General features: G+C 42.6%; 1 protein-coding gene across 4 annotated transcripts in view; it reads left to right on the top strand.

Annotated features, from left to right (window-relative positions):
* GRIA1 (glutamate ionotropic receptor AMPA type subunit 1) overlaps positions 1 to 23,872 on the top strand; it is a 296,889-nt gene that overhangs the window by 4,123 nt on the left and 268,894 nt on the right. The gene's annotated exons all lie outside the window — the stretch shown is intronic.

Below are 23,872 nucleotides of genomic sequence, written 5' to 3'. Positions count from 1 at the left end.
CGTAACTATTGTAAAGTTGGTGCCTTGATTATTTCCAAAATGCTTTGAAGTGATTGATTGCTTAAGACATAGTTTGTTGGATGGCCTTTGAGAGGTGACCTCGAGAAGGAAAAGGAAGAGAGAAGTCTCTGACATATGAATTGAATACATAAGAAAATATGAGCAACAAACACCATTTTGAGTTCTTCTGACAACTAAGACTGAAAAGGAGATCTGTGTGGTTGCATGATTGCTATTTGATGACAGATGGAAGCATAAAAATTAATCAGTAGGGACATTTTCCCTTCAGGGATTAAGCTCAAGTGGGAATTTATGGAATGGAGGTGTGAGCTGAATGGGCAAGAACAATTGGAGACCCCAAACTGGATTAAATTGGCACCATAGGCTTTGTGTGCCCCTGTGGACTTGGTGACTTCTACTGAGCTTTGCATAGTCAAAGACGTAGATCACATTTCCTTCATCTCTTTCCCACATTCCCTTATGGTAGGCTCTCAATGGTTTGAACAGAATGTGCATTATGCATAGAAAGCTCATACTGAGAATTTGGAATTCTCCCTATCCCTAAGACCACTCATAATATAATGTTCATACAAATTCCAAGAATTACAATTATACCAGATTCCACTTATTGAGGATTTACTGTGTGTTGAGAACTATGACAAGTATTTTATAGACAGTTATATTAGCATTTATTATCACTTATTGAGCATCACAAAGGCCCATGCAATGCACTAATTTTCATGTGTTAGCTGATTTAATCCTCACAGGCACCTTAGGGGGGGCACTATGTTATCTTCTATTTAGGAAACTGAGGCTGCACCAAGTTATATAACTTGCCCAGGGTTGCCCAAGAAGTAAATGGTGGTCCTGTGACCCCACAGTCCATGTTCCTGGCACTGTGATAGATACACTGTTTCTTATGGTAGTCTGATCAGTTCTGCTTAGATTACCCAAGAAGCGAGAGGGAGTTTTCGGAGACTTTTAAGGCAGTGGCTTGATAAAGCACCTAAGGAGAAAAGCTTATAGTGCTTCAAATTATAGCCGTGATTTTACACGAGTGGCCCATTGAATAAATAAAATAGCATTTTTGCATTTTGGTAGTGCTGAGGTTGAAAATCTTGTCTACTGTGTTACTCACTATCCTTAAAAAAGAGCTGGAGTTTAATTGTTGAGGTCTGTGTTCTGTGAAACCATCTCCCTGGAAAGCTGAATAATGTTGAATAGGTAACCTCCATTCCTTTTGATATGGCTTAGACTAGGGACTTTGAAGGGAGGATTTGGGTGTGGGCATCAACATATCTAAAAACCGCCTATGATTATGCATAATATTTTGCATTTATATGCATATGCTAATTTATTTACTGAGGAGCGGCTCCATAGCTTTTGTCATACTCCATAGCTTTTGTCATACCCTCAAAGGGGTCCATTACTCAAGAAGGATTACTTGCTTAAGGAATCAGGAAAAATAAATGGCTGGTGCGCATATTCACTCATACTGCTGAGAATTGTCTACAGCAGAGCTTGATGGAATGAGATGTTAACTGTTGTCCTAGTGTCAAGATGTTGACTGGCAGGACAAGATAATAAAAGACAAAAAAAAATAGGAAATGTTCGGTGGCAAAAGGTGGTGCTTCTGTATTGTTAACTACCTAACACTTGATCTGTAATAGGGTTGTTGGCCATTTACTGGGGAGATTGAAATACGATACACAGTGTTATCCATTGTGGTTAGTGAACCTGGAGTGAATGGATCTGGGTTCTTGAACTCGATTCCTGCCATATACCAGTGTACAGGTTTCTATTAATTTGGTCATTCTTTAAATGTTTCTTCAATGCTATGAACTGAGATGGACCCTGGGAAAACAGATGATAAAAGGCCCTTGCTTTCAAGTAGCTTTTGGTCCAGTGGGGAATGTTGCTGTGGGGATTGTCTCAGAAGCAATAATACTATCTTGTGCTTAGATCTTTATTTTTTTCTCTTTAACTCCAAGATCAGAGCCAGTACTGGGCAATTTGGGTGGCAGTGGAAGCACTGTAATTTCCAGCCTGCCTGGAAGATTCTCTGTTAGCTTTAATATGAGGCCAGGAAACCTTTTGGGGCTATGTGCTCTATGGTCCGTTGGTTTAGGAAAACTGTACATCTGTACAGTGAGTACATCTGTACTCATCACCGATTTGAATTGAGTAAAAAATGTCAAAGACAGTAGACAGGTTTTCGGTGGGCTACATTAACTAATCATTTATGGAAAACCAAGAAAAGCATCTTATTCAGGTTTAATTTCATGTGCTCTTTTGAAATCTGGACTAGTAGTTACCTTAAATTAACCGCCTCAGTCTTACCTCCAGAAAATAACTAAATATTTGTTTTTCTTTCTTTTTTTTTTGAATTTTATTTATTTATTTAGAGAGAGTGTGTGCATAGGGGGAGGGGCAGAGGGAGAGAGAATCTCAAGCAGACTCCCCACTGAGCATGGAGCCCTACACACGGCTTGATCCCAGGACCCTGAGATCATGACCTGAGCCGAAATCAAGAGTAGGACGCCCGACTGACTGAACCACCCAGGCACCTCAGTAAATATTTGTTTTTCATAATTTTTGCTGTTATATGGGTTTTTTTCCAGCCCATTTTGCTATTCACTGTCCCTCCACCAGAGGGTAGAGAAGGGAAGGGAGAGGAAGTGTAACAGGAGCTATTCCTGCTGGAAGTCTTGGCATCAGGGATTCCAGAGGCAAAGTGATGCTTGTAGGGTAGGGGATGCAGGGAAGATGGAAGAGGAGTACTGCTAACACCAGTAGCCAAGATGAGAGTTCTGTATGTTTTTTTGCATTCAAGCTTCCTTGCTTTCCTTGTCTGCAGTCATTAAGGGATAAAATCATTGAATCGGCAAATGCCTTATGTTCTCCTCTGAGCACTCGTCCAAGCCTAGAGGGGCAGGAGTTGAAGAGACTGTCCATAGAGATAGTAGTTACTGACCAGCTATTCAGCCTATCTTGGTGCCTTTGTGGTAGGTATAAATAAAGGGATGGATGAGATGCAGATTGGGGTTTCTGTTAGAGGTGTGAGGTGCAGTTACAACTTAATTCTTACCTTTTCATTCATTCATGCTGCACATATATGCCAAATGCCTAACTTTATTCCTAGTGCCATACCAGGTTCTAGGAATATAATGGCCAACAAAGAAGACACCGTCTTTTTCCTAGGGGGGGGTTACAGTTTAGCCAGGAGGACCTCAATCTTCAGTGCATATAAAATTCACCCAGGGAGCTTATTTAAAGCAAGACTCAGGGATGGATTCTGTACTTAATGAGTAAGAATATTCAAGAGCTGGCCCTGCGGGGATTCCGTAGTAGTTGGTATGGGGATCACACTTTGAGAAACACTTTAATCTAAAAAGCTTTCCATTCCCTTAGCGAGCATGTTTGAGCCCTTAATCAAGTCCAGACATGGTATTAAGCACTAGAAGTACAGACAAAAGTTAAGACATCTTCCCTGCCTGTAGGACTTTATCCCTAGTGAGGCTGACTGTCCTGTAAAGAGAAAATTAGAATACAGTGTTGTGTTGGAACAGCAATTTGTAGGGAGTGTTAGAGATGCCCTAAGGAGTGGGCGTGACCTCTCAGAGGGTGGTGGTAGAATTGAGTCTCAACGATAAACAGAAGCTTTCCAGGAAGATGAGGTAAGGGGGAAGAAGGGGGTGAAGCAAGTGTGTTCTGGGCAGAGGGAATGACAGATGCAAAGTAAAAGAGGATAACTTTACTGTGTTACTCTTTTGCTCTGGCCTCTTGTGGCATTCCAGGCTGGGCCTCTCATCCATTTGTGCAGTACTGCAGAAGGAGTCCCCAAATGGCCATCCATAAGCTAGGTGCAGCACAATATTTAAGAATCATGGAATTTCACATCAAAATTTGGGTATCTTAGGTCTCTTTGAAATTTTAAAAGATGTGGCAATATTGGATCTCACATCTCTGTAGCCCTAATTTGCTAGGATAGAGGTGGGAGTATTCCATCTAGATGGTTTCTTTCCCAACCAGCCCATTTCTCTCATTTTATTTAGCTGCCTGGCTCCTGGAAGCATTGTGTTTTCAAGCCCCAGTTGGTTTGTCCTGCATTGTTGCCTTGATGTATGTTTATAGGTCAACTCTACCACCAGAATGTGAAACACTGTCCAGAAAGGTCATGTATATCTATTGTTCAGTGTTGCTGAGAACACCCAGCAAAGGGCTATACCCCTAATACAAATGAACAAATATCTCCAGGAGTCAGGGAATCACACAGCATAAAGATGCTGAGAGCCGGGGCGCCTGGGTGGCTCAGCTGGTTAAACCTCCAAGTCTTGGTTTGGGCTCAGGTCATAGTCTCAAGGTTGTGGGATCAAGCCCTGCATTGGGCTCCATGCTCAGCATGGGGTCTACTGGAGATTCTTTCCCTGTCCATCACCCCAGCCCTCTCCCCACTCGTGCTCTCACTCTCAAATAAATAAATAAAATCTTGAAAAAAAAAAAAAAAAAAAACACCAAGATGCTGAGAGCCTAAATGGCAGTCAGGTGGGGGCCAGTTGCCTAATTATAGTGGGTTTCCCTCTGTTATAGACCCACTCAGGAAGCCCAAGGAGGATCTAGCCAGACTTTAGGTGTGGATAGCAGACAGATGGCATCTTAGCTCTTGCCTAAGAGTCCCTCATCATTTTTAGAGTTGCAGACTAATAGTCCAGCGAATTTAAAATGCACAGTGCTTTTTAAAATATGGCATAAAAATCCAGATTTCTGGCTTCTCTAAAAAAAAAAAACAGGGCATCAGGCAACCCTGGACCTACATTCCTGCTAAACTTCTCTTATCTAGAGCTGAGAAGGGCTGTCCTCTTTTTTTTTTTTTTAAGATTTTATTTATTTATTTGACAGAGAGAACGAGAGAGGGAATACAAGCAAGGGGAGTGGGAAGAGAGAAGCAGGCTTTCTGCCAAGCAGGGAGCCAGACATGGGACTCGATCCCAGGACCCTGGGATCATGACCTGAGCTGAAGGCGGATGCTTCACCAACTAAGCCACCCAGGCGCCCCTCTTTTTTTTTTTTTAAAGACTTAATTTATTTGAGAGAGACAGCACGAGCAGGGGGAGGGGCAGGGGAAGAGGGAGAAGCAGGCTCCCCTGCTGAGCAGGGTAACCAATGTGGGACTCTATCCCAGGACGCTGAGATCATGATCTGAGCCGAAGTCAGACACTTAACCGACTGAGCCACCCAGGTGACCCAGTGCTGTCCTCCTTAAGTGTAAGGCATAAACTCTCAAGTTTACCCAAGTCTTCAGCACTCCCTTTTGTACACATGGCCAGTGTAACAAAATTACGGGACTTGCCCAGTCTGCTCACACCTAATTTATGTCCTTCAGCACCTGTCATTTCATTATTTCATTCAAATAATATCTCTTCTTCGCTCTAATAACTAATAGTAGAGGACACAAAAGGTGTATAACTTTTGCTCTCAAAAAATTTGTACGTAGTAATGAAGAGAAGACCAGCTAGTGCTGGTAAACAAAGATCATTTCAGAGACCTACCATGTGACAGATAACTTCACATATGTTGTCTTTGAGTTTTATAACAATCCTGAAAAATCATTATCCCCATTTTGTAGATGATGCTATGGAGACTGAGCAAGAGTAAGTGTCTTCCCCATGTTCTACAGTGGAGAAGGGCTGAGCCAATATTTGAAGTCAGCTTTGGGGACTCCCAAAACTCAGTGGGCTTTCCCACTTCCAAAATGCATTACTCTAGGGACATAGAAAAGAAAAAGAGCAGTAGAAGAGTCCAACCCAAGAAGTGCCCCAATGAAGTTTATGATTCAGGGTTAAGAGCTAAGACTTCTGAGGCAGAGCATGGCTGTGGATAATAAGCAAGACTCCTGGGGAGGTTGCGCAGGCCCTGAAAGGTGGAGCGTGTGTTCATGGTTGTGAGGTGGAGAGTTCAGAGGTGGTCTCTTGCATCCACCCTGTGCTCTCAGTTAAATAGCAGATGTCTGTGTTTCTCTGGTGGATGTTACAAATCTGACTGTGGCTTCTCCATCTTCACCCATGCCTTCACTTTAAGACATGCAGGCATCAACTTGAGCCTGTTTTTCACTCTGCATTTTTTTTTATAATATTGATAATCATAAGCTTCTTTGTGCTGAGGTTTGTGAACATTGCTTCCTCTGACTAGTTTGAAGACTCTGAGATCAGTGAGATTACTGTTCTCCTCTCAGACACTCAAGATAAATGGTTAAGATTCATTCATTTGTCCATTCCTTCAAAACCTTATTATTATTGCCCTCCATGGAGCCTATGTACCATTACTGCCCCCTTCCACACCCTAGGAGACCGCAGTCATTGACTACAGAATTCTTTCCCACTGAATGTAGACATGACCTTAAATTCTTTTTCTCTTTTCTTTCTTTTTCCTCCCTCCCTCCCTCTTTTTTTCTTTTTTCTTTTCTTTCTTCCTTCCTTCCTCGCTCCCTCCCTCCTTTTCTTTTTTCTTTTCCTTTCCTTGCTTTGCTTTTCTTTTTTCTTTTTTCTTTCTCATCATAGCATTCCAGGCAGCTACAACAAATTGCTCAGAGTTGAAATTGATGCAAGAGATAAAATCCATTTACCACGACAAGGCATTACACTAGGAATAGAGGAAAATAAAATGCATTAGGCATTGATTCTCCCTTTAAGGGGCTCAGGTTCTTAAAGAGGAAATAGGCGTGCACAAAAAACCTGATATAATGGAGAGGTTCTCTCTCTCTCTTTCTTTCCTCATATCTCCCCCTCTCCCCTGCCCCCACACACACCAAGTTTGAGGCAGTGAAAAGTATGTGAATTGGGATTTGAAGACATGGGTTCAAATTCTGGACTATCTATCACCTGGAAACATTCCTGTGTGTGACTTTGGAAAAGCATCACCACCCCAACCTTATTTATAAAATAAAGCTCAGATGATTTCTAAAAGTACCTCTAGGGCTGTATTTCTATGGTGAGAGTATATGGAAAACTCAGGGACAAACTGTTTAGAAAAGAAGCTCTTGTATCAGCCACTAGTTCGACTGAGAATCTAAGGAAAGCTCTGAACTTTCCCCCACCATATTATACATCTGGGTTACATTTTGTATGCCAGGGCAAGAGCACTAAGCGTCCCATGGGTCTCAGGTGCATTCATTCAATATTCAACAAGTATTTATGGAGCGCTTACTACTGTGAACGAAAACAGAAGGCAGCCCTGTGCTCATGGAGCTTACCAGGTGGTGAGAGATGAAGATATTAGTCAAATAATTGTACAGATGAGTATATCATTATAGGTTGTGATAAAGATGTGAGTGAAAGGGCCATGATTCAATGGAAGCATATTACAAAGGAGTCAGCTCTGGGCACAGGGATGAATAGGTGTTTGAGCTGAGAACTGAAGGCTTTTAGTGATGTGGGTACTTGGAACAGGAGGCATATTCTAGAAGCTTCCTGGGCAGAAGCCTGAGAAGAGGGGAAGTGAGGGATGAGGGGAGTGGGGGGCTGGAAAGAATGGCAAGGGGTAGGCCTTGTGGGCTCTGTTACAGGTTTTGATCTTTAGCCTAAGAGCTGTGGGAAGCCCACTGAAGGGTTTTAAGCAGAGAAGTGTCATGTTCAGATTCCTGTTTTCTCACCAGGAATCAGACGCTCAAGAGCACTTTGCCACTTTCATGTTCCCTGAAGACTTTCTGCCTATGTAGCAATGATCTTTGTGCCTTTACTCCTGTTACCAATTTGGGATGAAGCCTGGCAGATGGGCAGAGGGCTGGGGACAGATGCTGAGGGGACGGGGAAGCTGACAACTGGGTGTAGGGGTAAGTTGTCATGTGTGCTCCGTGGTGTGCTCGTGGGTGTGCTCATGGGGACTGGAGGCTGATCCAGCACAGGGCTGGTAAGCTTGGGCGTGCAAGGGAGGACTCAGCTGGAGTCCCCACTTACTTCATCAGCAGGAACCTTGATCTGCAGTCAAACTGGACAACTCAATGCTGTTTCTTCCACTTGCACCCGCAAACTTTTCCTTCCATGTTCCCCTGTTGAAATTCTGTCCTTCTGGTTAGTCCTAGCCCTTGTATCATCTTCTCCAGGAAGCCTTCCTTGCTTTCCCATGTTCACACCCTCCTCCTCTGCCCCTTGGCCCTTTGAACCTTCCCCAGAGCAGCTGTCACACATAGCACTGGGGTTTAGTCACCAGGACCCTTGTCTTACCTGACCAACTGGTCTAAGCAACTTGGGAGCAGTGGCTGCATTTCTTTAGCTTCTTATCACAGTGTCCACCACAGAATAGTGTTCAGTGAGGCTAGTTGAATGAAAGAATGAATGAACAAATGAGTGCATAGCTGTGTATTATGTAACATTGGGGCAGCCATGAGAATAAGCCTGAATTCCTGCCATTTATGGGGGTTGTGCCTTAATATTATGAGTTTTGAGAGTTCCAGTAGGCTGCATTGTAAATTCCTGTGGAAGGCTATGACAACTAGAAAGTGTTGCTAGAAAGTGATAGTTGTAAGCCCAATCAAAAGCTCAATCTGGGTCTTTCTGGACTATTGTCAGTAAGGGTCCTAGATAAGGTACAAGACTCCACTTTCTAGATCAAGGATTTCTGGTTCAAGGCCTGGCTGTGCCACTGAGGCCTTGTATGGCTTGGACAAGTCAATTCTATTTTTCTGAACCTCAGTTTCTTTCAAGTGAAGGAAATAATTCTATCAATGACATGTGGTTATTATGAGAAGGAACAAATGATGGTTGATTTCAAATCCACTTTCCACTCAATGCAATACAATGAGACGGCTACTTTTATTCTCCCTTTTCCCCAGGTGAGAAACCTGAGCTCTCAGAGGAAGTGAGCAGGGGCAGTGGCCTGTGTGTGTCTAGTTCCATCCCTAGACATCTGCAGGCTGGGAGGGCTTTCTTCATTCCACGGACAGCTGTGTCTACTGCTCTTGTGTGGACCCTGTAGTTTCCCTCCCGTGGCAGCGGCCTGCTCCCCTGCTATCAGGGCTTGCTGCTTTGGTCACATAGCCCTTTGTGCTTTCAAGTGGCCTATGCTGCTCCATGGCACCTGCAGTCAAGGTGTGCAGTGCACTGAAGATCCTCCTTCCACCCTGATGGCTCTTGTGCCTTTGGGGTGTCACAGCCTGCTGTTCAAAGAGCACACAGAAGCCCAAGGTCATGGGAGGTCCAGACTGCAGAGGATACAGGCAACATTGGGGTTAATGAGGCAGTTGGAGGCTAGTGAAATTGACACCCAATGGTTAAGACTGTTTCTGTGTGTTCACTATGTAGAGTCTTTAGGATGGAAATGAACTTCTTAAGAACAACATTTATTTTGTGTATAAAAGTGATATGGGTATTATAGAAAGCCATGGGGACATAGACACCAAACAAAATAAAATTTGTGTAATTACAGTACTAAGGATAAACTTCCCATCTTTCTTCTGAACATATCAACTTAAAAATTAAGAATAGATTGATATTACTGTCTTACAACATGATTTTTTACCCAGTGTTACATATGTTAGTTTGAATATTACACATTTATTTTTAATGTCTTTTTAAAAGTGTATTGTACTATGTACAACTTACATATGTACAATTTATTTAATTTGTCTCCTTTTATTGAATGTCTAATTTATTTCCAAATATTTTCCCACAATGCTATGATGATCATCCCAATAAAAGTTTAATCATTTGTATATATTATTCTGATTTTAAGAGTATTATAGACCAGTATGACAATTTCCAATGAGATTTAATAGAATAATTAGTGTATACAAAAATTGAAATAATTTGTTCAGTGGTGGTACTGACTTGCTATATGACCTTGAGAAATCCTTGTGCCCATTTTTGTTTCCAGATTTATAATATGCGGTTATAATACCAGATTCTCAGGGTTATTAAAAGAGGCAAATGTCATTACTCATATGAAGGAGCTTTGAAAAATCAGAAATGCTAGGGAAATGCAGGGTAATATAATTAACTAGGCTTCTTATCTATTAACATAAATGCACCACAAGTACAATGTGACTAATTAATCTTTAGTGTTTTCCTATGAGGGTGGTCATTATCTACGAATGAATCTATTTTGTGGATGGGGAAAATTGAAACCTCAAGAAGGCTAAGTTTACCCAGGGTCCAAATATGCAACAATGCTAAATCTGAAAGCATGCCTTTTCACTTATGATTCAGTCCACAAGCTGGACTAAATATGTGGGCCAATGTCTTTAGCTTAAGAAGTTATTGCTTATAGAGAGAAAGGGCAATCCCATTTCGGCAGTGAACCATCAGGACTCTCTTGGTAGCAAGTGACAGAAACCTAACCAACTGCATAGTTTTGACTTTGTGTACAGGTAGGTTCAGGAGCTTGAATAATGTCATGAGGACTGAGATATACCCCCTGAATTTTTAGTCTCAGCATTTCACTAAGTTGGCTTTATTCTCAGACAATATATATCATATGCCAGATCTCAATTGTTAGATCCCAGCACAACCAGCCTTTACCTGCCCATTTGAAGGTCCAATGGAAAGGGAACTTAACTTCTCTTTTTCCCATCCATTCTCATCAGAAAAAAGTCCTGGGCCTGATGTCACTGAATAAAAATCAGGACTCATACTCATTTCTGAACATGAGATGGTGAACAGGATATTGATATCTTTAGGTTGGTCTAGGTCTAGTCACATGACCATTCTTAGAGTTTGGGGTGGTGAGAAGGACCAGACGGACTGTTAGTTTCAGTCAGCCCCCGTGCCAGACTACAAGGACATTGGGAAAGAGTAGTTCTCCAAAGGAAATCAGGATACTACTCCTCAGTAGGAAAATAATAATAACAATAAATTAAAAGAAATACAGATGTTCCTCCATGGTACCTCTCTGCAGAAAGGAAAATTCGGAGAAGCTGGAGCTAGACCAAGTGTCGGTATGCTGAGGCACAAAAGAGCCACCAATAAGAGAGGAGCCTACAAGGGATTCTGGTGGGTAAGGCAAGATCAGAAGTCATTGCAGGCAAAAGGTTTGAAATCCAGGCAGTTCATGAGTCAAAGCTGAGGACACTTTGATAATCCATGCTCAACCAGGAGCAAACCTGTGTTCATGGAACAATTTTTGGAAGTGTAGTCCACCCAAATGGGTGTGGGCTGGGGGATCTTTATAGATTACTCTTTGACAGAATGCTGGGGCTCTCAGCCCTAAGATATCTGGTGATTTTGAGGCACCCATACTCTCTCCCAGTGACCAAGACATTTCCTGCTCTACTCAGACACTCAAGCTATTGTGCACAAACTCTTTAACAGTCCCGGTAGGAATCTTGGCTGCAAATTTGATGAGCCCACACCACCAGATGGTAGGTTCTTCTAATTGGTTCCATCCCTCCTAGTTTTTGGCAGGGATGAAGGCTTTCCTATGCCTGAAGAGGGGGACAGAGAGAGCCAGGATGAAATGAAGGAGGTTTTAACCTCTGTTAAACAGGCAGAGTTAAGTTAGTTTCTGTTCAAGGAGAACAGGGTGGTATGGTTCTTTATTGCCAGGTCATGGATTAACAGTGGACTGAAATCCTAAAACTAGTACTGATGAGACACAGGATTATAAGGATTAGAAAGTGGTTTGCTTAACTAGAAAGGTCAACTGATCTAGGGGAGGGATTTCATTTATTCAGTTATTGATATTTATGCAGCATTGTGATAGATTCAATTATTATTTGGTAATTATTCATCTCTTCCCCCAAACTCCTTGGCAAGAGTATATCTCCCTGCTCCATTAATGTTATGTTTGGTCATGTGACTGGCTTTCGCAACTAGGATATTGTTAGGCATGTTTCAAGCAGAAGCCATGAAAAAAAAAATGCCTCAGAGAGCCTGCTGGTCCCAGAAGAAAGAACAATACAAAACACGGAGGTGCTGCTATCAACCCACAAGCTAAAGTTTGAAGCAGAGCTGTCCCAGCTGACCTGAAAACCTGTGAACATGACAGTAAATGCTCATTGTTATATACCACCAAACATGCTTTGTTATATAACACTGGTATATACCACTAAACATGGGGATGCTTTGTCGTGTAGCAATATCTGGCCAGTACAAGAAATCACTGTATATTCCACATTTTACTAGGCACTGAGAGAACACTGGATAATGATAGATATGGTCCTGGTCTCCATTGGGGCATATGTTCTATAGAGAAATAGGCAATAAGTACATTGACAAATAAAAAAATAATAGAAATTGTTACTATGGTTACAAAGAAAATAGAATGTGGTAAGAAATCTCTATGGTAGAAGAGAACCTACTTTAAGTGCTCAAGGAAGACCTCTCTAAGGAGGTGACTTCTGAGCTCAAATATGAAAGTTAGAAATGAGCCAGCCAGACAGGGTATGATACCCTGTGGAATGTGAAAAACCAGCCACATGGGCAAATTAGATTGCGAATCTTGGTCTAGGCAGTGGAGAATGAGGGACCCTGAAAACATTCCTTGCAAGTTGGGTCACTCAGTTGTCCTCAGGCAGATGCTGGTTTCTCTGCACCATATTATATGTGCAAGTCAAGGGCTGACAATGGGGCACTTGCTGCCACGGCAAGACAGCCACAGAATGTGGAAGCCACTGAGCATAACAGAGGAAGATGGTAAGGTTCCCAGGGCATTCCTACCAGAGAGGTCATGAAATTGGCTATCCTTTCTGTTTTGGGTCCAGAATATTGATTGTTGCTGTTGCTTCTAAGGATGGCAGGAGGTATATGCGAGCGCGCGCGCGCGTGTGTGTGTGTGTGTATTCATTCTTTCACAGGGGAAGGAAATAAACTAGATGGTTTCTATATCCTTTCCAAGTCTGTGATTATAAAACTTAAAGATTCCGAGATTTAAATTATGTGTGAAGGAAATGTTAAATCAAAGTACTTCGTCTTAGCTTGGTGCCAAACTCCATTTGTTCATTGAGGTGGTTAATTAGGGCAGAGACTGTCTCGAGCAAGCAGGATAAGCTCCAGCTATCCCTAACCTATCTGGTAAAGCCTATGGAGGTGCCACAGCTACAAGGGAGGGCAGAAAACACCTAATGTGAGCCTTCCATTTAATCTGTACTCCAGACACTAAAAAGCAGGAGTCTTTGGGAACGGAAAGCTCATAAAGGTCCATGTGAAGTCTAGAAACCAGGTATTTATTAGCTTTGGGAAAGTTACTTAAGCTGTACTTACTATCTTTTCTTTCTTACTCCAAGATCATTCTGAATACCTTAAAATATGGTTTCTGCTCTGACTATTCTGATGAACCAGTTCCTTTAGGGTTATAATGTATTTCTTATCACCAATTCCACTTGTATTATGTTTTTGTTTCTGAGAGCTGAACACCTATGGGAATCTTCATACCTCTCCCTAAGAGTCCTGAGCTTTGTGATGCTGTGTTCTCCCCACTGGCACCACTGGGGCTCTCTCCGATCCCTTCTGCTCCTTTTTTTCTCCCATATATCTACCCTTTCCCCAAGATGCTACCTCTACATTTTGGGTTCAATATATCAAAAACAGAACTTGGCATCTTTTCTGCCAAACCCATTGCTCTTCCCTCACTTTAGTTCTGTTGAGTTACTCAAGCTCAAAATGTCATGTCTGAGTCCTCCAGACTGTCCTCTCTCCATCCAGTACATATGATGTGCTGTTTTGGCCACCACTATGACTCTTGACTCTGCCCACTTTTTTTTTCTTTTTTCATCAGATTGTGTCGTTAGCCTTCTGACTAGTCTCTCCGTGCTATGATCCACTTGCCACACAGCAAGTAGATCAATTTCTTGAAGACTTTCTCATCGTGAAACTTTCTATCGTAAGAAAATTGTCAGTGGCTCCCCATCTTGTTTTAAGTTCAAACTCAGCTCAGAATATGAGTCTTTCAATAACATGGTCTCAGTTTGCCTACCTTTGGAGACTTATCTAACAATCCACACTCTATGTTCCAGCCAATATATCCTACCCAGTGTTGCCACAAACGTGCCTCTCAGTCTCTCACTGCTCTGCTTTTGTTCATGCTTCTGCTTCTCCTAGCATTGACCTTCCCACCAGCTGAGAATACTTCGTTTATTTATTCAACCTATTTACCGAACACCACTCTTTATTAGACCCTGGGGATGTCGCAGAGAGCAAAAGCAACAAAATCCCTGCACTCTTGGGGACTACATTCTGATGAATAAATAAATAAATATAATGGTTTCAAATAGTTGATAAATGCCACAAATATAGCCAAATAGAGTCATGGAACAGACAGTAGTCTAGAAAGTTGGTTTAAGTAGGTGGTGAAGGTAGGTGTCTCTGAAGGAGTGCTATTTTAACTGCGCCTTGTTATAACCAGTAAAACTTTCTGTAATGATGGGAGACATTCTATCTCTGCGCTGTCAAATATGATAGCCACTAGCCACATGTGCCTGTTGAACATTTGAAACGTGGCTAGTGTGACTAAGGAACTAAATCTTTAATGTTATTTAATTTTAATTTAAATTTAAATAGCCACATATGGATAATGGCTACCAGATGAACAAAGACTTAGGCTCTAGAACTTTCCAGACAAAAAGAGTAGTAAGTGTAAAGGCTTTAAAGTAAAAGTGAATTTGTGGATTGAAAGAACAAAAAGAAGATCAGTGGGCTAAAGCATACTAAACAGAGTTTGGCAGGCTACTTTATAGGCCACCTATAACAAATTGAGATTGATTTTAAATAATAAAAATTACTAATGGGGTTTAACCTTAGGAGTGAGTGCATGATCTGATTTTATATTTTTTAAAAGAGGTTCCTCTCTAGAGAAGGGGAAAGTGATAAACTGACAAGAAAATGGTGTATATCAATCACTTATTGGTGCATAACAAATAACATCAAAATCCTAGTAGCTTACAAAACCTTTTTTTTTAAACAACCATATTCTTCAGATTGACTATGGATCACCTGTCCTAGGCTGATAAGGCTGGACTCCAGGAGGGTTAAGACCTGCCCTGTGTGTTGTTGCTTTGGGAGTGAGGGTGAAGGGGCAGCAGCTACAAAAAACTCCTGCTACTCTTGTGGAGGATCGCCGGAACACAAGAGGCTAAGCCTTATCATGCAAGTATAATTAAAACTTATGCTTGTGTCATGTCTTCTATTTTTCCATCGGTTCAAGCAAGGCATTTGGCCAAACCTAACACTCTTGGGGCAGAGAAATATACTCTACCATCTAAGAGGGATTACAAGTCACATGGCAAGGATGTGGATGTGTATTTCTATAATAGTAACCCAGTGCACCATAGAAGGGACATAGGGAGAAGCGCTAAGAGGCACCTGCAATAGTCTACATGACAAGTGATGGTGGTTTGAATCAAGGTGGTAGCAGAGGAAAAGAGGTAGATTTGTAATTTATTTTAAAGGTGTTAACAACAGAATTTGGTGATGGATTGAATGTACAGTATACAGTAAAGAAACTAAATCTTTCTTTCAGAGACAGAGAGAGATTGAGCATGCATCTGCGCATGAGCTTGGGGGAGGGGCACAGGAAGAGGGAGAGAGAGAATCTTAAGCAGGTTCCATGCCCAGTGTGGAGCCTGATACAGGGCTTGATCCCACTATCCTGAGATCTTGATCTGAGCCAAAATCAAGAATCGGACACTTAACCAAATGAGACACCCAGGAGCCCCCAGATCTACTTTCTAAGGTGCTTCTCAAATATGACTACCCTTCTATGAAATTGTTTCTCATTCCTTCAATTATAACTGATCTCTTCTTCCCTTATTTTACTAGCTCCTCTTTTTTTTCTTTTGTACTGCTTTTATTGGTCCCTTTGACTTTGTACCTTCTTCATATGGGGAAAAAAAAAATCATATCTACTATCAAGACCCTGAGCTCTTTGAGGTGGGAGGGGGGGTGGGGGGGAGAAACAAGATCATTTGTATTTGGATCCAAATTCTTGGGGTAGATGCCTAATAAATACTTTCAAAGTGAGCATAATGGTTAATAACAGAGACTTGGGAGACACTTTCGTAATTTTGAGTCCTGTGTGATCTTTGCAAATGACTTAACCTGTCAAAGCCTTTGTTTCTTATTTTGTCAGGTGGCAGTAATAATACACTCCTCTCAGAGTTGTTGTAAGTCTTGGAGGAGATTAATGTGGAAAGTGCTTAGCATAGGGCCTGGCATAGTAATTGCCCCCAAAATGGGAGCCATTATTGTTTCTTCAACTTAATTGTTTATGATGACAAGCTTTTTTAGAAATGTTCTCCAGAATTTTCATCAGAATATCCAGTGTTCTTGTTGAAATGAGGGGCATGGAGAATGAAAGTGCTCTGGATAGGATTTTGTAATTTAGTTAGGAAATATCTAGATCTAAAGCTTCTTTGATTTGAAAATGACAGCAACAACAAAACCCCAAAATAGAGCCACTTTGTTACTTGTTTCTTTTTACCATCTGCCAAGATGATTACTTTTAGTTCTCCAGGTCTTGCTTAGAGTCAGCTGCCTTAAAATAATAAAATAAAATACAATTTAAATCTGGTCCTGCACTTATTTGGGAACAAGAAAGCAAAATGCTTTAACTAAATATATAGCTAGTTGCTGCTGGAGTGAAATATAGGGCAATGTTGACGAAAATGTTGGAGGGATGAATTGCTCTGGGAAAGTGAGTTTTAAGATAAAACAGTGGATTAATAAGAACCTGACTTTTTTTTTTAAACATTTGTAATTGAGATAGTTTCTGAAATGTATTCTTCTGCCTTCCTGCCTTTGGAAGATGATTGTGTTGATCCTAGTTTAAGACTGCCTTGATCACGAGTATCTGATCAGTCTAGGGGGCATTGTGAACATGGACTGTCCAGGGTTGTAGATGAGAATGGAAGAAATAGACAAAACAGAGTTCATGAACAATGTGGAGAGTTAACATGGTGAGTCTGAAGATCTAGACGGGAAGTTTCTGGGGACCTGGAAGATACATTTGAAGAAGTGGACCCATTTCAGTCTAGAGAATGCTTTGAAGGCCACAAAAAGGTATTTCAGAGACAGAATAATAAAGTTTCATAGCTGATACACAAAAGGTTCTCTTTTTACATGAATAGAAACAGTTTTATTCAGCACTTACTAGAAAAATCGTCCATCAGAATAAAGTTACCTGATGTCAAATGACATAGAAAAATCCACATTTCTACATGATAGACCCCAAAGGGTTAGTTTTTAAAGAGCTTTAGGAACCCAGCTAGTCTGTGTTTCCTGTTACAACTCTGATGTTCTGAGGCTGCTGATAGGTTTTCCTTAGGGGTTGGGGTGAATAGGGAAGATTGCATGGCCAGAAATTTAATAATGCTGGATTAAAACAAAGTGGGAAGATTATTTTCTTCTGGATTTTGAAGTCCCTTTGCTATACTGATATGGTTTATTCATTTCTCAGAGGGGGATAAAGTATGTATTTCCCAAATATAGCAGTCCGCCTTTGTAGTGAATTACCTATTAACCCCTTGTAGGACTCAATGCCTAGTCTGGTCTTCTGTTTTACATATGGTGAAGCGAAGGCTGGGAGAGGACAAAGGCCTTTATTTGCATTGAGTTAGTCTCTGGGTCATGATTCTAACACAGGACTTCTGACCACTAAGCAAGGTCTTATTTCTCTCTTCCCAGCTTCCTATCAATTTTTGGAGCGAGTTCTCCAAACAGTTTTACCCAGAACAAGGAATTGCCGGTGATTTCAGAAAGAACTGGCAGACTCCGGGGAAGCACTTGCCAAATTGGCCCAGGCCAGCCTTGCTGCTGTGCTCCCTTTTCTCAGCCCAGCAAATCCGGTTCTGGGTAACCTACGTTTAGGAAGAACATCCAGGAATAACACCCAGCCTCTGTGCTACTATTAAAAAGTAAATAAATAAAGAAGCCATGCAAATTTTAAAATTGGGCAAGTTGAAGCAAATTAGTTTTAATGCAACCTGTGAAGTTAATATCAAAAATGAAAGGCAGGCTTCAAACAGAGGTTGAGCTGTGCTGACAGTGGGGAGGGTGACAGGACTGGAGGGGGAGCCTGCCCCCGGCCTTTACCTGATGGAAGCAAGTCCATTCTTACAGGTACTATAAAGAAATCCCGTGACTGAGCCTACTCCACCATGGGTAATTGGACTTGGGACTTCACTGGCGGGTCACAGGAATGGTGGCGCCATACTTAAACACCACATTCAGATAGTCAAGGATCTGGAAAGCATTTCCAGTGAGGACTGGTGGGAGGCTGTGAGAAAGAAAGTCTTGGGCTGAGTATGGCCCACTCTTCACCGCTAAACATCTAAACGCCCATTTTTGAAAAAGGATTGTGTTTGTTCTCTGTGGCTTAGGAGGCTAAGCAAAGACCAATGAATGGGAGGTTTGGCTTGACATATTTTGGCTCAGTCTGGCAGAGGCCATTCTAGGAGTATGGACTGGCTAAGCAGGGGACAGGATTCCCTTTATCTGATTCTGGGCATTTCCCAATCAGCATGGCTCCTGGAAACCTGGCCCGTTTTTTCAGAAGCACCTTGCCATCTTCACCCCGATGACCCAGTGCCTGTGGTATCACTTTTAGGAAGTCATTGGTTGGTTTCAAACTTGCCCTTTCTAGTCAACAAAGGCATATCTGTCTGTGCACAGCACCAATTCCATGAACTGTTGCTAGACTGCATTGTGTCCCTTCAAAATTCATATGTTGAGTTCCTAACCCCAGTGTGATGGTATTTGGAGATGGGGTCTTTGGAAGAAAATTAGGTCTAGATGAGGTTATAAAGGTAGGGCCTTCATGGTGAATTTAGTACCCTTATAAGAAGAGATACCAAAGAGCTTGGGTGCTCCCTCCTCCCTCCTTTCCTCCTTCTCTCCCTGTCTCTCTCCACACACACGCCTGCACACGAATACACACACACACACAGGAAAAGCCATATGAGCATACAGTGAAATGACAGACATCTGCAAGTCAACACGAGGGCTCCCACCAGAACCTAATCATGAAGGCACCCTAATTTCAGACTTCTATACTCTAGGACTGTGAAAAAATAAATTTCTGTTGTTTAAGTCACCCAGTCTGTGGCATTCTGTTAGGGCAGCCCAAGCTGACTAAAACAACTGGTAATTGAGGTGTTTCCTCCATGATAAGTGGAAGTACTTTGATGGTTGATAGGAAGCAAACAGAAGCTTAGGCAAAAGGATTGGGGAGGGGTGCATTTGAGAGCTAGAGGGAATCTTGTAGACTAGACCTAGGATTTGACAGTTCTGCTGAAGGCTGGCTCTGTGCCCAACCTCCTCCCACTTCTCTTCATCTCACTAGACCAAGAAAATATGCACATCTGTTATCCACAAATACTCTGAATTCCCCCGCCAACGCAGATCCCCAGGAAAACCTAACACAAGCAGAGCAATGGAGGAGATACACAGGATACTGGTGTTTCTCAAGAGGATGGCTGATTTTTTTCCTGACATCTTCTATCTTGGTCTCTTAATTTGTTGGTAGTCAGTGAGCCACAGGATGATCCAGAGGACAAATGGAAATGGGACAGTGGGGCTTAAGCCTCAGCTCTGTCACAGATTAGCCATATTGTCTTGGGTAACTCACAGATCCTCTCTTTTTCTCAGTTCCCCTCCGTGACTCTGACTACTCTCCCAGCCTCAGTTCCCCCACTTATTCCTGTTAAACAGAGACCATAAGGAGTAGTGACTATGAATCCAGACTTTGGTGTCAAATAGCTCATGAACTCAACATCTGCCTTTTCTCACCTGTGAAACTCTGGGTAAAATTATGTAATAACTCTGAGTTTCAAGTTTATAGCTGTCAAATGGGGTTAATAACAGTCCCTCTCACCCATGGAATGAACAGTCCCTTTACATGCATGGAATGAAAAATTGCCTGTGAAGCGTTTGGTACAGAGCCTATTATGCCAAGTAAACACTAGCTCTGTCTTGCTTCAATGCTGTGGAAAAACTTGCAGTACCCCGCAAAACACCCTGCTAGAATATACCTCTGGGCCTTGGCTATGCTGGCCTGAGAAACTCCTAGTCACCTTTTATTTATTTATTTATTTATTAGATTTTATTTATTTATTTGAGAGAGAGAGAGAGGATGAGAGAGAGAGCACGAGGGGGGGAGGGTCAGAGGGAGAAGCAGACTCTCTGCTGAGCAGGGAGCCTGATGCAGGACTCGATCCCGGGACTCCAGGATCATGACCTGAGCCGAAGGCAGTCGCTTAACCAACTGAGCCATCCAGGCACCCCCCTAGTCACCTTTTAATCCTCAGTTGAAAATCTGGTGAACTCAGGTTTTCTGGCTGTGTGGTAGTGAGTCCTACACTCCCAAGGGAGCAGTGCTGTGCCTTCTCCAGCCATTATGACTCACAACCCATCGTGTTGTGATGAGTTTCTTACAAGACTGTTCTTCTTGCTGGATCTCACACTTCTCCAGGGCAAGGTCAATGTCTTTTTTAACAAGTTTTAAACAAAAACTAGCATGGCCTTCATTAGGCATTAAGTATTTCAAGGATGGCCATTGGTTGGATGAGTGAACGGGTTAATGGTTTATTAGATAAATGGGAATCCACCATATCCACTTCTGAGGCATGAACATGTAACCATTTCTTTTGATTTCCCATCAGCTTAATAACTATTTATGAACATCTGTCTGTAAGACTCATGTTTGTAGTCTTAGGGTTAAAAGACATGTTCACCGTTCATGTGAACCAATCACATGAATCTTACTTGATCCTCACAGCAGCGCTTGCTGTGAAAGAGAGCAGATGCTGGTCTGATTTTACTGATGAGCAAACAAAGGCCCTGCTAGGAAAGTTCGAGATGATCTTAAAAGGTCATAGAGCATCCAGCAGTGCATAACGATCTGGATTTCAGTCCTCTGTACCCTGTGCCCTGCTGTGTGACCTCAGCTCAAAATGTTCCTTCTCTGGAGTTTGGACTGGTCTCCGGGGTCCCTTCTACTTCTGGAAGCATGTGAGCTGGAAAGCCTATCAGCTGGGAAAACAACAAGGCTGGCTGCTTCCAGAATGGCCTCCGTGAGAGAGAACTGTGTACGCACTTTGAACATCTCAAAGCACTTGGGCGGTGTGGGGGAGTGTTATGATGAGATTGATGGATCCTCCCTAAACAGGCACTTGCAGCGTTCCCATGCCAACTGAAGAGAAGGAAAAACTAAAAAACAAAAACCAAACATAAAAACTGAGCGTGGTCTAGGTCTGGTGAAAAATATCCTACCGATAGCAACATTCAGTTATGGGAAGTGAATTCATGGAAACCTCAGCTTGGCCTTAATGGCTGGATCCTAGGATTCGTGATAAAGGAAGAGAGATTGGGTGTGAGAGATGCAGGAACCCGGAGGGAAGCAGGCTCTGGGGTCAGCTTCCCTTATTTGTCACCGCCACCCAAGAATGCACTGTCCTCAGCAATCCCGAAAAGCACATAGGCTTGGAAGACGCCCTTTGCTTTTGTCCTGGTCTTGCCACTTCCACCAGCACCAGGAGGCCCAAAGCAGCAAGACAGCATCTCTCTCTTAATATTCAACTGAATTTGTTTTCAGTTCCCTGCCAGCATCCCAGATCCCCAGAGTGCCCTCATGGCTTTATTTTGTCATCTGCTGCCTGAAGACTGGCTGTTCTGCTTATGCCCCCCCAGAGGGCTTGCTTCCCCCTTGTCTTGCAGAGGGCAGGACATCTGGGCTTCTGGGATAGTAACCACCAGGGCTGGCCTGCAGAGCTTCAGAAATCAGGGCAAGGACCCTTGAGGAGCCTCGGAAAGGCCCCTGAGCCCCAAGAAAGGGAGGGATGGAATTAGGCAGACAGGGATGAGATGTGAGCAGATGGAAGCTAAGTAGCTGTGGCAGCTCCTTATAAAGAGATCACAGCTGGAGATGCGTTCATTAAGTCCCCATTGTGGTCCTCTGTTCTCTTTCATGTACCCCTACAACTCGTTCATCAGCAAGTCCATCAGTTCTAGCTACAAAATCTATTTTAAATCCAAACACTTTTTTTTCCCCTATCTCCACTGCTGCCTCATATTTCATACCAACATGATCTTTCTTGCATGTCCCTGCATTAGCCTCCTAACTTAACATCTTGTCTCCTCCTAGGCTGTGGACCACTCAGATGCTAATGCCACTTTTTTAAAGTATTAAGCTGAACATGTCATTCCCTGCTTCAAAAAGTGCTGCCTCCATCCCTGGGCCTCAAGGCCCTACAGGAACCCACCCCTCTCCAACCTTTCCGCTAATGCCTCTCTCCTGGCACTGGATCCCTGCCTTCCAGGCCAAGCTGCAGCCTGCCTCTGGGCCGTGACCTCGACACTTCCCTCCCCTTAGATCTCATCTGGTTGGCCCAGGCTCATTATTTCCCCTCTAAGCTCACATGTGACTTCCTCAGAGAGAACTTCCCTGAGCACTCTACCTGAACTAAATCCCCGACTGCCCTCGATTTCTGCACTTTTTATTTCCTTCAAAGCATCTTTTGTAATTAGTAACTACTTTGCCTATTTGCTTGTTGCATTATTTAATGTCTCTCTCACCCACTCAGTGTAAGCATAGCCACGAGAACAGGATCTGCTCCTTATTCATTGTAGCCTCATGGGTTAGCTGGGGCCTGGCCCAGGGAAAGTGCTCAGTAAACATTTATCAGTTGTATGAATAAATGACTGAGTGAATGAATGAGTTTCTATAGTTCACTTTTCTTTTCTTTTTTTGAGCCTGGCATTGAACTCAGCCTTGGGGATACAGACATCATGAGACAGGACCGTAGCTCTGAAGCTGCTTACAGTCTAATGAGGGAAACTGAGATGCCAAATAGTTTCAGGGTGAAAAGTGTAATAACACATACATGCACAATCATAATGATGACAGTGGCTGACCTTGAACACTTACTGTGTGCTCAGCACTGGGCAAAATATTTTTCATGTATTTTTCATATAATTGTCAAAATAACTCTCTTAGTATTATCACATTTAAACTATGTAACAACCCGTTTGACAGATGCAGAAACGGAGATACAAAGAGATTCAAGTAACTTACCCCTGGGGACAGCAGTTAAGTGACAGAGTAAGATTTCAGCCAGGGACCGCTAACTCCCGAGGCTAGTGATTCTCAAAGTGTGTTTCTCCTGGACCAGCAGTAACCTCATCACCTGGTGCCTTGTTAAAAATGCCGCTTCTCAGACCCCACCCACAACCTCTTGAATCAGAACCTCTGTGGTGGGGCCCAGGAATCTGTCTTAAAATGCTTTCCAGGTGATGCTGATGACACTTGCTAAAGTTTAAGAACCACTGCCTCTGGATGACTTGTTTTTCCTGGGATAATTAATTAGAATGGATCAAGATTTTTCCTTTAACGATTCAGTCTCAGCTCACACTCTGTAAGGGCGGGTTGCTTTTGGATCCAGAGTTCAAGAAGCCACATTGTGACCTGAACTGAGTCAGTTACCTTGCTTGACCCTGGCCCCTAAAACCTACAGCAGTAAAACATTACCTGGATGAGCAGCCCCTGTGAAGAGAGCTGATCTGCGAGGGATGGAGTCTGTGACCCCACTAACCTGGAGATATGTGCTTCACCAGGCAAAGAGAAGGGAACAAAGCCCAAGATGGGGGAACCATCATAAGAAGCTGTCTTCCAAATGCAGTCGACCGGCTGTTTAGCAAAACTTGTCAGACTTATTGCTGTGGGCTAAAGGTCATTATGTAGTCAGAATAATTAGTAAAATAATACCATAAATTTTGATGACACTTTTAACATTTTCAGGGCATTTTCACATCCATATTCTCTTTTAATAATCTCTCCAGTCATGCAAAGCAGAAAAGCACTGGAAGGATTGTCAATCTATCTGCCAGTGGCAAGGGAGAGGAAGAGATGTGTCTGAGGTCTCGTGGCTGGTTAGCTTAGTAGTGATGACAGCTAA

Source organism: Mirounga angustirostris, unplaced genomic scaffold (assembly GCF_029215605.1).
Source record: "Mirounga angustirostris isolate CCGP_5_RB_7025 unplaced genomic scaffold, mMirAng1.0.hap1 SCAF_7, whole genome shotgun sequence".
In the NCBI taxonomy this organism is placed as follows: Eukaryota; Metazoa; Chordata; class Mammalia; order Carnivora; family Phocidae; genus Mirounga; species Mirounga angustirostris.
This window is presented reverse-complemented; position numbering and strand designations above follow the sequence as displayed.